Source organism: Hetaerina americana, unplaced genomic scaffold (genome assembly GCF_022747635.1).
Source record: "Hetaerina americana unplaced genomic scaffold, ioHetAmer1.1.p SCAF_6, whole genome shotgun sequence".
Lineage (NCBI taxonomy): Eukaryota > Metazoa > Arthropoda > Insecta > Odonata > Calopterygidae > Hetaerina > Hetaerina americana.
This window is the reverse complement of record NW_027287205.1, coordinates 56,549,459-56,560,421: the sequence shown is the minus strand read 5'-3', so window position 1 is coordinate 56,560,421 and position 10,963 is coordinate 56,549,459.

The following is a 10,963-nucleotide window of genomic DNA, read 5'->3' as shown; positions in this document are numbered from 1 at the left end:
AAATATGCTAGAAAAGTAAGAAAATTTCGTTCGGAAATTCTCAGAGGCAACTAATTAGAGATTTAATTGGATTGATCGAAATAAGGAGGGATAGTTTATCCTTTCGAAGAACCATTTTATTAATTAAATACGAGTGGACATTAATGGATTCTCGTGCAACTCGATATGAGAGATTTAAACCTTTTGCGGATGCTTTATGGTAGAACAGATTTTCGTTAAAACACGAAGAAAATAGTTCTCGGTTTTAAAATATCGCCAAGAGAAATGAATTACTGGTATTTGGGGATTTATATCTTGAAATCTATTCTGACCTTTGATTTTATTATTTAATGCGAAAAATCTTTTCTGATTTGGCATGAGGAAAAATCTCCAGGGACGCGAGGAAATGATTGTAGCCATGGGATTGCAGCCTGAAAAAATATGTGCTATGAAATCCAATATTTTATTTGTATTATCCAGATAACAGTATTATTACATAACGGCAGTACTTTGAGTGAAATTGAACCGCTTGTACCTCGGGCATAAATTTGATGATTGGGAGATTGTGGGTGAATATAGAAGCGTAGAACCTATGCCTTAAATTAGGAAATATTGAGTCCAAAGTGGGTTCATATATTTTATAAATACATAAATGTATTTGCTACAGTAGATCGGCAAAAATAATGGTATTATTTGAATTACATATCTTCAATAATGCCGAACAAAATTCGAGATATTTTTATCTTGTTTCTTCCCTTCCTCCTAAACAGATTTTTTTGTAAGCGTAATAGTCTTTCCGCTAATTTGACAAATTTTTGCATAAATATTGATTTCCCCCTTATTCATTACATTCGGTTTCCCCATTTTTCATATTTCATGTTTCATTACATAAGTAGTGTTTTACACCAAACCGGATGAATTTAATTGAATGAAACTTTGATATGTACTTACATTTGTGTTGTTATAAAAAAAGTATCCGTAGGTGGAAGATAACCAAAACGTTTGTATCAGATGTATGGCTTTCATTTTGGAACCAAAATCGCGTTTTATTGTTGACCACTATATCAAATTTAAATAAAATTTTAAACGGTAAATTTTATATTCAGGCCATTTTGTCTACTTAGTAATTCAGATTAAATGAGAGCGAAAAACATTCATCGGTGTATTCCTTTTTCATATGAGTTAGGCTAAATGGTACACGGCTTTATACTCATACTTTTTATAATTATGACTAGCGGAAAGAAAGTCGAACGAATATGAAATGCAACAAAGAAGAAGACTGTTTAGTAAAAGATGCACAAGGTTTGTCCTAAAAGTAGTAGGATTGAGTCGATTTAAAAAATGTTTATCGGCCGAATTGATACATTTACTCAAAAGTCTTCGAAGTAGGACCCGTGTGCGTCCACACACAGTTGTCGGCGGGTTTTTTCACGCCATGTACACCTTCTGGAAGGCGGCGCCGGGAATGCTGCTAAGCTCCATCGTCACGACCAGTTATAAAGCTTCCACCGAGTCGTGATGACGTCCTTTCAGCACGGATCCGAGGCGGGGGAAGAGGAAGAAATCTGGTGGTGCAAGGTCAGTGCTGCAGGGAGGATGAGGCATGCTCGAGGAGCTCTTGGCAGATTCGCGTGCGAGAGTTTCCTTTTGTTCGGCCGAGATCTTCGCGCAAACCTTTCTTCTATCCATTTTTTCGGTCACAAGTAGATGCTTGTCACTTTAAAGAGATATCAAGTTCATTAGAAACTATATGAACAACTATCTATACGAAACTATATGAACTGCGATCTCTGTCGTGCAAAGCCTTTACTCCTGCAACAATGCCGTCACTCTTCAAGGTCGAAGGGCGTCCTGAATGTCCGGCGTCTTCAACATCTTCTCTACCCTCTCAAAACCACTTATGCCACTCAAAAACACCCGTTCTAACCTTAGCACAATCAATATAAGCTGTCTTGAGTAAAGCATGAGTCTCTTTCCCGGTTTGCCAAGTTTCACGTAAAATTTGATGGAGAGACACGGATTTTACGGCGACTCGATGCTTGCTCAATTTTTTAGTCAAGATTTCATAACACGAACCAATCGAGATACCAAACTCGTCTGCATGTTCCTGGACAGTCTTTGGTCAAATTGCACAGACAAGATCGTTCACTTTCTCAATGTGGGGCTCTTTAGTCGACGTTGATGGTCTTCCGGAACGCTCGTCGTCTTCCACTGATTGCCACCCCTTTTTGAACTGAGTAAACCACTGACAATACGTGGTGCGTTTCATAGCATGCTTAGTATTAGCCTTCGTGATCAACCCAAAGGTTTCCGTGAAAGATTTGTGGAGTTTCATGCAGAATTTCATAGAAGAACACTGCTCTTTCAAAGAGGTAATTTCCACGGATACGATTTTTCGTGGCATTCCACGTGGCATTCTCCCTCACATTAGCAGCCGTAACTAACCAAGACATCAAGATATTAGTGAAGTGATTAAATGCGATTATTTGGGGAGTTTCCGCGGACACAGTGTCCATACGAATTAAAAAGATATCAACTGGAGGCGCGCTATTCAAAAAGTTGGGAACCATTTGCATAGATATCGTAAAACCCCGTAAGCCGACACATGGGCGTGTGGGGTGTATGGTAGCTTGCCATTCAATCATAATCAGTACACCTTCACACCGAGATTTTTTCCAATCGGGTACTCGAACACAGTTAGCTACCATGAAAGAAGCTACTTACATAAAAGAATATTCAACGACAGTATTATTCAAGCACATGATACATTGACTTCATGCGGGAACGATGGTATGGAAAGGGTATATTTCCAATGTATGCACGATATCGAAAAAAAATATATACACTACCAATAGTAAGTACCCTCTTCGCGCCTCCAATCATATACATTTTAATCTCTAATCGTCCTAAAACTTATCATTATGTACGGCCTTTACGCGCTTCCGCATTCCACTATCTAGATTCTGTCCAGTCACTTTTCAATTTACTAGGTATGTACGTATTTTACTGCTGCAGACTGCATGACGTAAGGAAAGCACTACACAAACCTCACTGCCTCGGTCTCTTTGAGACAAATATTAAATAATTATCTCTTCTTTTCTAAAAAACTGGAACTTACATAGCCTTTATTAATTTAAAGTCTAAGGTTGACGACGATTGGAACAAGGTATTTGCCCTTAAATGTTCCATCAATGTTGTTTGTAAGAGGGAACAATTTTATCATTGGTTTAAAATAAATTATTTGTAATGCTTAATTTTTACTGGAGGAATACTCTTAGTCTTCCTAAAACGCAGTTAATTACTTTTTTGACGATTTAATTGTGTTTTCTCGATATATTTAATTTACCCACGTCTATTTAATACAGTAAAGTGACGAAAAGGTTAATGAAAATGTCACAAAATGAATGGGTAAAAAAATTAATTTTCCAAATGTTGATAATTAACAGCTGCAAAAATTAAAATCTGTTATTTGCACATATATTTAGAAAAATGTCAAATTTGATCTTCAAATTCTTGGGAGGCATTGCTGTATTAGAAACTACAAACAAAAGGATGTGTAAGAAAATCTTGGCTGATCTCAACTGTGCCTTGATATTAATAATGATATTTATCTAGACAACCTAATATACAAAGCTTATAAAACTCTTTCACTTAGGCTTACCTAACTACCATTTAAAGTAAGAGTAAGGTATATATGCATTCACATTAAGTCCTGATTATGTGCATGCTGTGAGATTATAAAAAGAACAGTTAAACATTCCTACCTATGGTGTCCGAAGGGATCATTCTCATCATTTATTCACCAACAAATCGTTCACCAAGTGCTATAATTTAAAATGTGCTATGCTTATTCTCAGAGTGGATGCCATTCCATATTTTTCCATAATACGAGGGTAAGGTGAAATGTTCTTGGCCTGACCTAGAGATGAAATTCCGATCAGATATTATTTATGATTATTGCCTGGGTGCCTGTATCATCAGTTCGTTAGACACCATTCAACTTGTTCTCTCCAATAATTTGTTTGGACGTGTTGTGCTAATAGATATCCTTCGTGTTTGTCGTTAAAATGGAAAAACTTGAATTTCATGTGGTCATAAAATTATTCGTTTTGAATGGATGAAACCCTAAGGGAATTCATCCGAAGCTGTCAAAAAAGTACTGTGACTTTGCTCTTTCATTGTCATTCTTTAAAAAGTGGGCAGCTGAATTTAAACATGGTCGCACATACCTCGAAGATGACCCACGGGAAGGACTCCCAAAAACCGCAATCACACCGGAAACCATCGAAAAAGGTGCACGATATCGTATTGGACGAAAGGCTAGTGAAGGTAAGTGTAAGCTATGGCCATGGGGATATCGGAAGAAAGGGTGCGAAACATCTTGCAGAAAGAAGCAGGGATGCGGGTGCTCCGTACAAGGTGGGTGCCGCATTTATTGAATGCTGATCAAAAGAAAATTGCGTAAACGATTTTCGCAGCGATGTTTGAACCGATTCAAGAGGGAGCAGATCGATTTGGTGCGGCAATTTGTCACCATGGAAAATACATGGGTCCACCACTACACGCCAGAAACGAATCAGCAGTCGAAGCAGTGGATGGAAGTCGGTGGGCCAGCGCCAAAGAAAGCAGAGTCGATCGCATATGCCGGAAAGGTCATGGCCAGATATTTTCGGGTGCGAAAGAGATCCTGTTAATTGATTACCTTGAAAAAGATAGAAAAATTCCATGCGAATATTAATCCAACCTACTTGACTAGGTGGGTGCCAAAATTCGCGAGAAGAGACCTGACATTAATAATAAAATATCATCTTTCACTAGGACAACGCACCTGCTCATAAAGGTACGTTGGCGATGGGAAAACTACGAAATTTGGGGTAAGATTTTCCTGGCTATCCCTCTTAATCTCCTGATTTAGCCCCCTCAGTGGCGGCCTTGAATTTAGGAGTATCAAAGCGGCTACGTTTGGAATAATCTCTATTTAAATTGAACGGACTGAGGAGAATATTTAAATTTCTCTGTGTTATCTGTTGTTCTTTTAGAATATCAAACTTCCCACATTTAGAATATACTCCTTTTATTAAATAAAATGAAGTACACGTCTCACTATTAAACAACGAACATCAAAGCAACAAAATTTTTCTTCCTGGAAAATACCTGAGTTTTTTCCTGAAAGTTTCTCGAAGCACCAGCTTATCTTTGAGATAGAGCATAATGTGTCTTGAACTTATGAAGAACTGAAAAGAGTGTATAGATCATTTGTATTTTTTTAGAGTAAACATTCTATGTTTAATTAAATCCAAGAGAATACATTTGCAAAATTGAAATTATTTCGTTAAATCAAAGAGCTGCTGGAGATGCCGCAGTAACTTTAACTAGTCCACGCCAATATGCATGAAATGAGAATCAATAACAAAGTGTAAAAATCATTCGTCTTGACTTGAATTCGGTCAAGGCAAATGATTTTGTGCGAAATTTACTGTCGCGGTATTTCCCGCAGTATTTTGAATCATTTGAAAAGGAAAACAATAGTTGTACTTGCAATTCGGCTTTAACCTGGTGCACTGTGTCCCAATGTGCACAACTTCGAATGATTTTTACATTGCCATTACAGTGTTTTGTCATAAAATCTTTTGTTATTATAGCCCTTCGTCTCGGTATATGAATTGGTAAAAAACATTTAGCCGGATATCGATGGATCCTGGTCCGAATACCGCGAAATCCTGCCAATGATTTTTGCTCTCTTAAATTGATGCCTCATAATTTCATCAATGATTAACTTGTAAAATAAATGGTAAGACGTTGTTTTATAGTCACTATTAATTAAAGGATATTAGTATATGATATGTACTTTAGCCTATATAATTTTTCACGATGTCACATTATTAATTTTATTTCTCGAATTTATAGACCAGTTTACATTTTAGTGAATTAGGGTTATAACTTTGTGGTTATTATAAAAAATCGTCATGTAATTTGTATTTTGTGATGTTTCACAACAGAATTTCAGTTTTACTTATAAATATATAGTGCTCATAAAATAATATGTTACTTCTGTTATTAATCTATACAATTTCTCTAAAAAAACTACTAGAATCTTAGGGAATTGAGAAATTTAATTTACTAAATTGAGACAATTGTATGTGCCTGATTTTTAAAAGTGGTTCATATGTTACTCCTTCTCAAATTCAACCTACACACTTTCTTACATTCAATCTATTGCGAACAGCGACATGTTAATATCTATGATAATATACTTAGGTTAAATTACATTTTAATGGACTTCTACATTCAAACCATTTTTTCAAAAAGAAATTCTGCGAAAAAAATTATGCGGAACCGATTTTTAGAGCCAAGAAAATATTTTCTGCTGCAAATACGAAATCATTCATCTACCTAATGTACGAGGGTCATCCGGAAAGTAGTACCCGTTCGTGCCGCATGAAGTGCTGACGACGCGAGTAGCCGCTGGACGAGGTCAGATAGCTTCAGTGGCTTGTCTGCCTTCTCTGAGCCAAGTTGCGTGACGCTAGCATTGCCTGTGTTGTTTCTGTGATTGTTTACAATGTTTAAAAAAATTGAGAACGCCGCCAGTTGTGAAGTGAGGGCAGTGATTAAATTCCTCAATGCAAGAAACGTTCGCCCATGTGATATTGATCGCCAATTAAAGGAGGTGTATGGAGACAATGTAATGGACGAGTCGTCTGTTCGGCGGTGGTGTCGCAACTTCAACATGGGGAGGGGGAACACACACGACGATGAGCGTTCGGAGAGACCGTCTGTCATTACAGACCAACTGGTGAGCTCAGTTGACGAATTCGTGAGGAACGATCGGCGCGTCACAATTGATGACATCTGTGAGCATTTTCCCAATGTTTCTCGAACAATTGTTCATGAAATTGTTAAACACCATCTGCATTATGCAAAAATTTGTGCAAGATGGGTCCCTCGCGTATCTCAATGAGCTGGCGGCGAAGGACTATGCAGCAGGAATACAGAAACTTGTCACACGTTATGACAAATGCCTTAATTTGCTTGGAGATTATGTTGAGAAGTAGTTTAAAGTATCCTCTTTCAAATAAAATTTTTTATGTTTGTTAATATTTACTTTTGTGTCTTTATTTCACGAACGGGTACTACTTTCCGGATGACCCTCGTATATACCACCTCATAAATAAAAATTTAATAAATTAAATTTTAATTTAATAAATTAAATTTATCAGGATCAAAATTTTCGTTCGATTGGCATAGAATCAATTGGTGTGCAGAGCCCAGAGTAATTAGAGTAGATAGTAATTTTACAGAAATCTACTGTTTGAACTGGATCTCATAAGATGAGAAAATACGGAGACGATACGGAAATAACAGATAGTCAAAATTTAATCTAAACCTGTGAGTGAAATTACTTCAATATTTGTCGCGGTCTGCTTCTTGTCAAGAGTATCTTAATTCGAATTTTACCCATGTTATGTATCTAATCTCTAGTATTTGTATGCGTACGTTCCAGAGAGGCATGGTGATATTCACATAAGGATATACTTTTACATGATTACATGAAATTAAAAAAATATATTTTACTTAAAGAATGACTAAATATGGTGTGAATGATCTTGATCAGTGTAACTTTAAGTTACATATGTTTTTCATTTCATGAAGTTCAAAACAAAAGTAATTATTCGTTTTCCTTTAAGAATAACTGATGATAGGGGCCCTTGTCCGACGGGGACCATGTTAAAATATAGCTGGAAACATAACGCTGTCTGTGGTCTCATGTTCTTGATGTTTAAATTTATATTTGTTTATGATTAACATACTATTATTACACAATAGTACATTAAAAGATTGCTAAAATGATTTTTTATGCTGTGAATCAATTATTATGATTGAGAATTCTGTTAGGTGGCCCTTATATTCTTGAGTTGGATATCGTGTTTACATACAAGTAATACACGCACAATATATTCATTGCAAATGTTTTGGCCTCAACATTAGATTGACCCACATTTTCACAAAAACATGAGTGTCTGGAACAAATGTGAAAAAAATATAAAGCGATTTCTCTCCTTCATAATATATCATAATGTATATTTGTGAGCGCAACGGAATACAAATAATTGCTGTTATTATAAATTATTTCCGTCAGGAGTTACCACTTGTCGAAAATACTTAGTTCTTCAAACTCATTTCAATCTACTTAGTTCTTCAAACTCATTTCAATCTTTCATGTTGTATTATTTCATTCGCAGTGTCAAGGCTTAATTCACGTGATAAATTTTTCTCTGATATGTCGAATCGCGCTGGCCTCCATTTGTACACCAACTCCAATTTTGCAGTCTCAAAATTCTTTGGCTAGGACTTAGCCCATTTGCGAAATATTTCACTAATTTTTCTTTTCGCATTTTAAGCGATACAAACTGTAAGTAGTAATGCCTATGGATGACGATATGTGTTAAGGGTTTTTTGAATGAAGTTCATATTCCAGCAATGACTTTATTCATAATGTAATATCTGCGTACAGTAGTACTTTATCCACAATACTGGAATCATCTCCCGAAATAATTTTTCGCGACTACTTGAGTAGAGGGAATTTTTTGCAATTCACAGGACTTTTTAGAGTGCAAAACAGTTTTCTTCGATGACCTACTTTAATTCCGGATCCCGTCAGATACTTTTGCTTTTACTTAGTCAGGTGGCTTGGGTTTACGTGGACAGAAACTGATGTATATACCGGTGAGAAAAATTGACGGGTGGAGAGAGCTGAATGACGTAGTCACTTACCGTGGTGGTCATTTTTCCACTTTACCGAGCATTTCCCTTTTTGCCCTTTTCCTGTCGCAACAACCTGCCAAAACTCCCCCCTCTTCTGTTTCGCTGACCTTTTATTTTATTAGACAAATCCATGTTACTGCGAAACTGAAATTTTAGGCATACGTGTACTAAATAAAAAGTACTCTTAGTTTTCGTTTTCTGTGGCCTGTTTATTTTTATTTTTGAGATCAACTACACAGGGTTCTGCACACTTCCAAACTGATGCATTTTTTCTTCCCGAAAAAAATGAAAGAGGATAAGTTAACCAGGAAATAAATAGAATAAGTCTTGTAACGAAATATCAAAACAAGCGATGAACTTTAATAAAAATGAAAAAAAAATAATTGAATCACTAAATCGACATCCCTAATTTACATTAAACCTGAGGGGTACACATGCTTTCAAAACAATGATAGCTTTCCTTCCAAATAGTTCGAGCAGTTAACCGTATTAATGAGCTATGTAGATGCTTTAATAAATTCTTATTATCAATAGCAATAAAAGAATATACATTCCAAAAATCAAAAGTTCAAATGTACCTTTTCAGATAGATTAACAAGAGTCACCATGCCATTTGGTAACTATAGGCGGATCAGATTTGATTTATACTCGTATGACGTAAGCTCAACATGTTTACTTAAAATACACTTCCTTATGCTGCGTATGGAAAGTGAGATCAGGTCAGTAAAATTACAGAGATCAAATGTAGAACAGATAGATTTAAGATGTAAGATTTAAGATTCTCCCTAAAATGGTAAGGAATCAGAATAACGATATGCGACATCGTTAGGGAGAAAAAGTATCCGGGGAAAAATTAGTCTGGTGTGCATTCAACTCCTGCCACACATCCCAGCGGCGGCTTGCAAGGTACTAAAAAAGATACTATTATCTATAATCAAGTTTGATGACATTTTGGCATGCCATAAAATAAACGTTGGATAGTAATTATAGTTTTTTCTCATCATTCTTTCTTTGGATACAGCTGCATTTCTATTATTTAAGTTCGAAACTTTTCTTAATAAATTATTGTTGATTATCTCAGTATTTTTGCTTGAATTAATACTAGAAACTGAAATTTCGCTGATACTTTTATAATATTTGGTTCCCAGATAACCTGATCTAATACATCTTAGATTTAACATGCATACGTTTAAGCAGGAATGGTAAAATTAATTAATTCTTGAAAAGCGGTTTTCTTTAGATTGCTGTAAATTCTTTTTTATTTAGCATTATCACTCATTTTTTACCGGTTAAATATCTCCCTGAACTATATTATTTTTCTTACAGTCTTTATTTTTCCGACCAATCAGATTGTTTAACCATATGTCAATCTTTTTTACTGTTTTGATTGCTATTCATATTACCCGAGATTTGCAGAACATTTCATTTCCTTTCTTCTCTGTCTTATTTTTTTCTCCCATTTTTGACTCTTTCACCCAGGAAGTCGTCGTAAAACTATTTATTATCTTATTTTTCATTATAGTCATCCCGTAATTCTTCTAACAGGCTTCTCTTCGTAAATTGCAGGTTGATATAACTTTAATGCGTTCAATAACATATTGTTAACAGTGCCATAAAATATTTTAATCATATTTTCTTACTTTATTGACTGCTCTCCTTCCACCATTCCTTCTAGACAAACTATAATAAATGAGCCAATTCTCCAAGAAATTATTATTTTTACACCGGTACTTAATTTCGTAAAGCACACTGAAATAATTGAATGTTGTATCACACCTTGGGAAAGGTGAAAATGAAGTAAAACTCCTACGCTGTGCTTTATTCCAATTTTACGCTTTGGGAATATTTTGATGAATTGATTGCGTTGCTTAAGCCGTTACCGTTAATTCAATTAAAACTTCATTTAAGGTTTCAGAAAAAAGTGCAATGAAAATATTAACGTGAAATATTGATATGTTTCTCGTTACATATATTAAGCATTTGACTCCTCATATATGTTTAATTTAATAGAAGCACCCAAGAGCATGGTTCAATTCATAGTAATATTTTGCTGATAACGATTTTTTTAGAAAGAGTACATAAATGAATATAACTTTCAATTCATAAATTATCTGAAAATGTAGTTTGTTGCGTTCTAATTTTGTAAATAACATCTGTTAAAAATATTGGGTAATCTTTTATTTATTTCAAAATGATTTAATGTAATGATTATGCTATG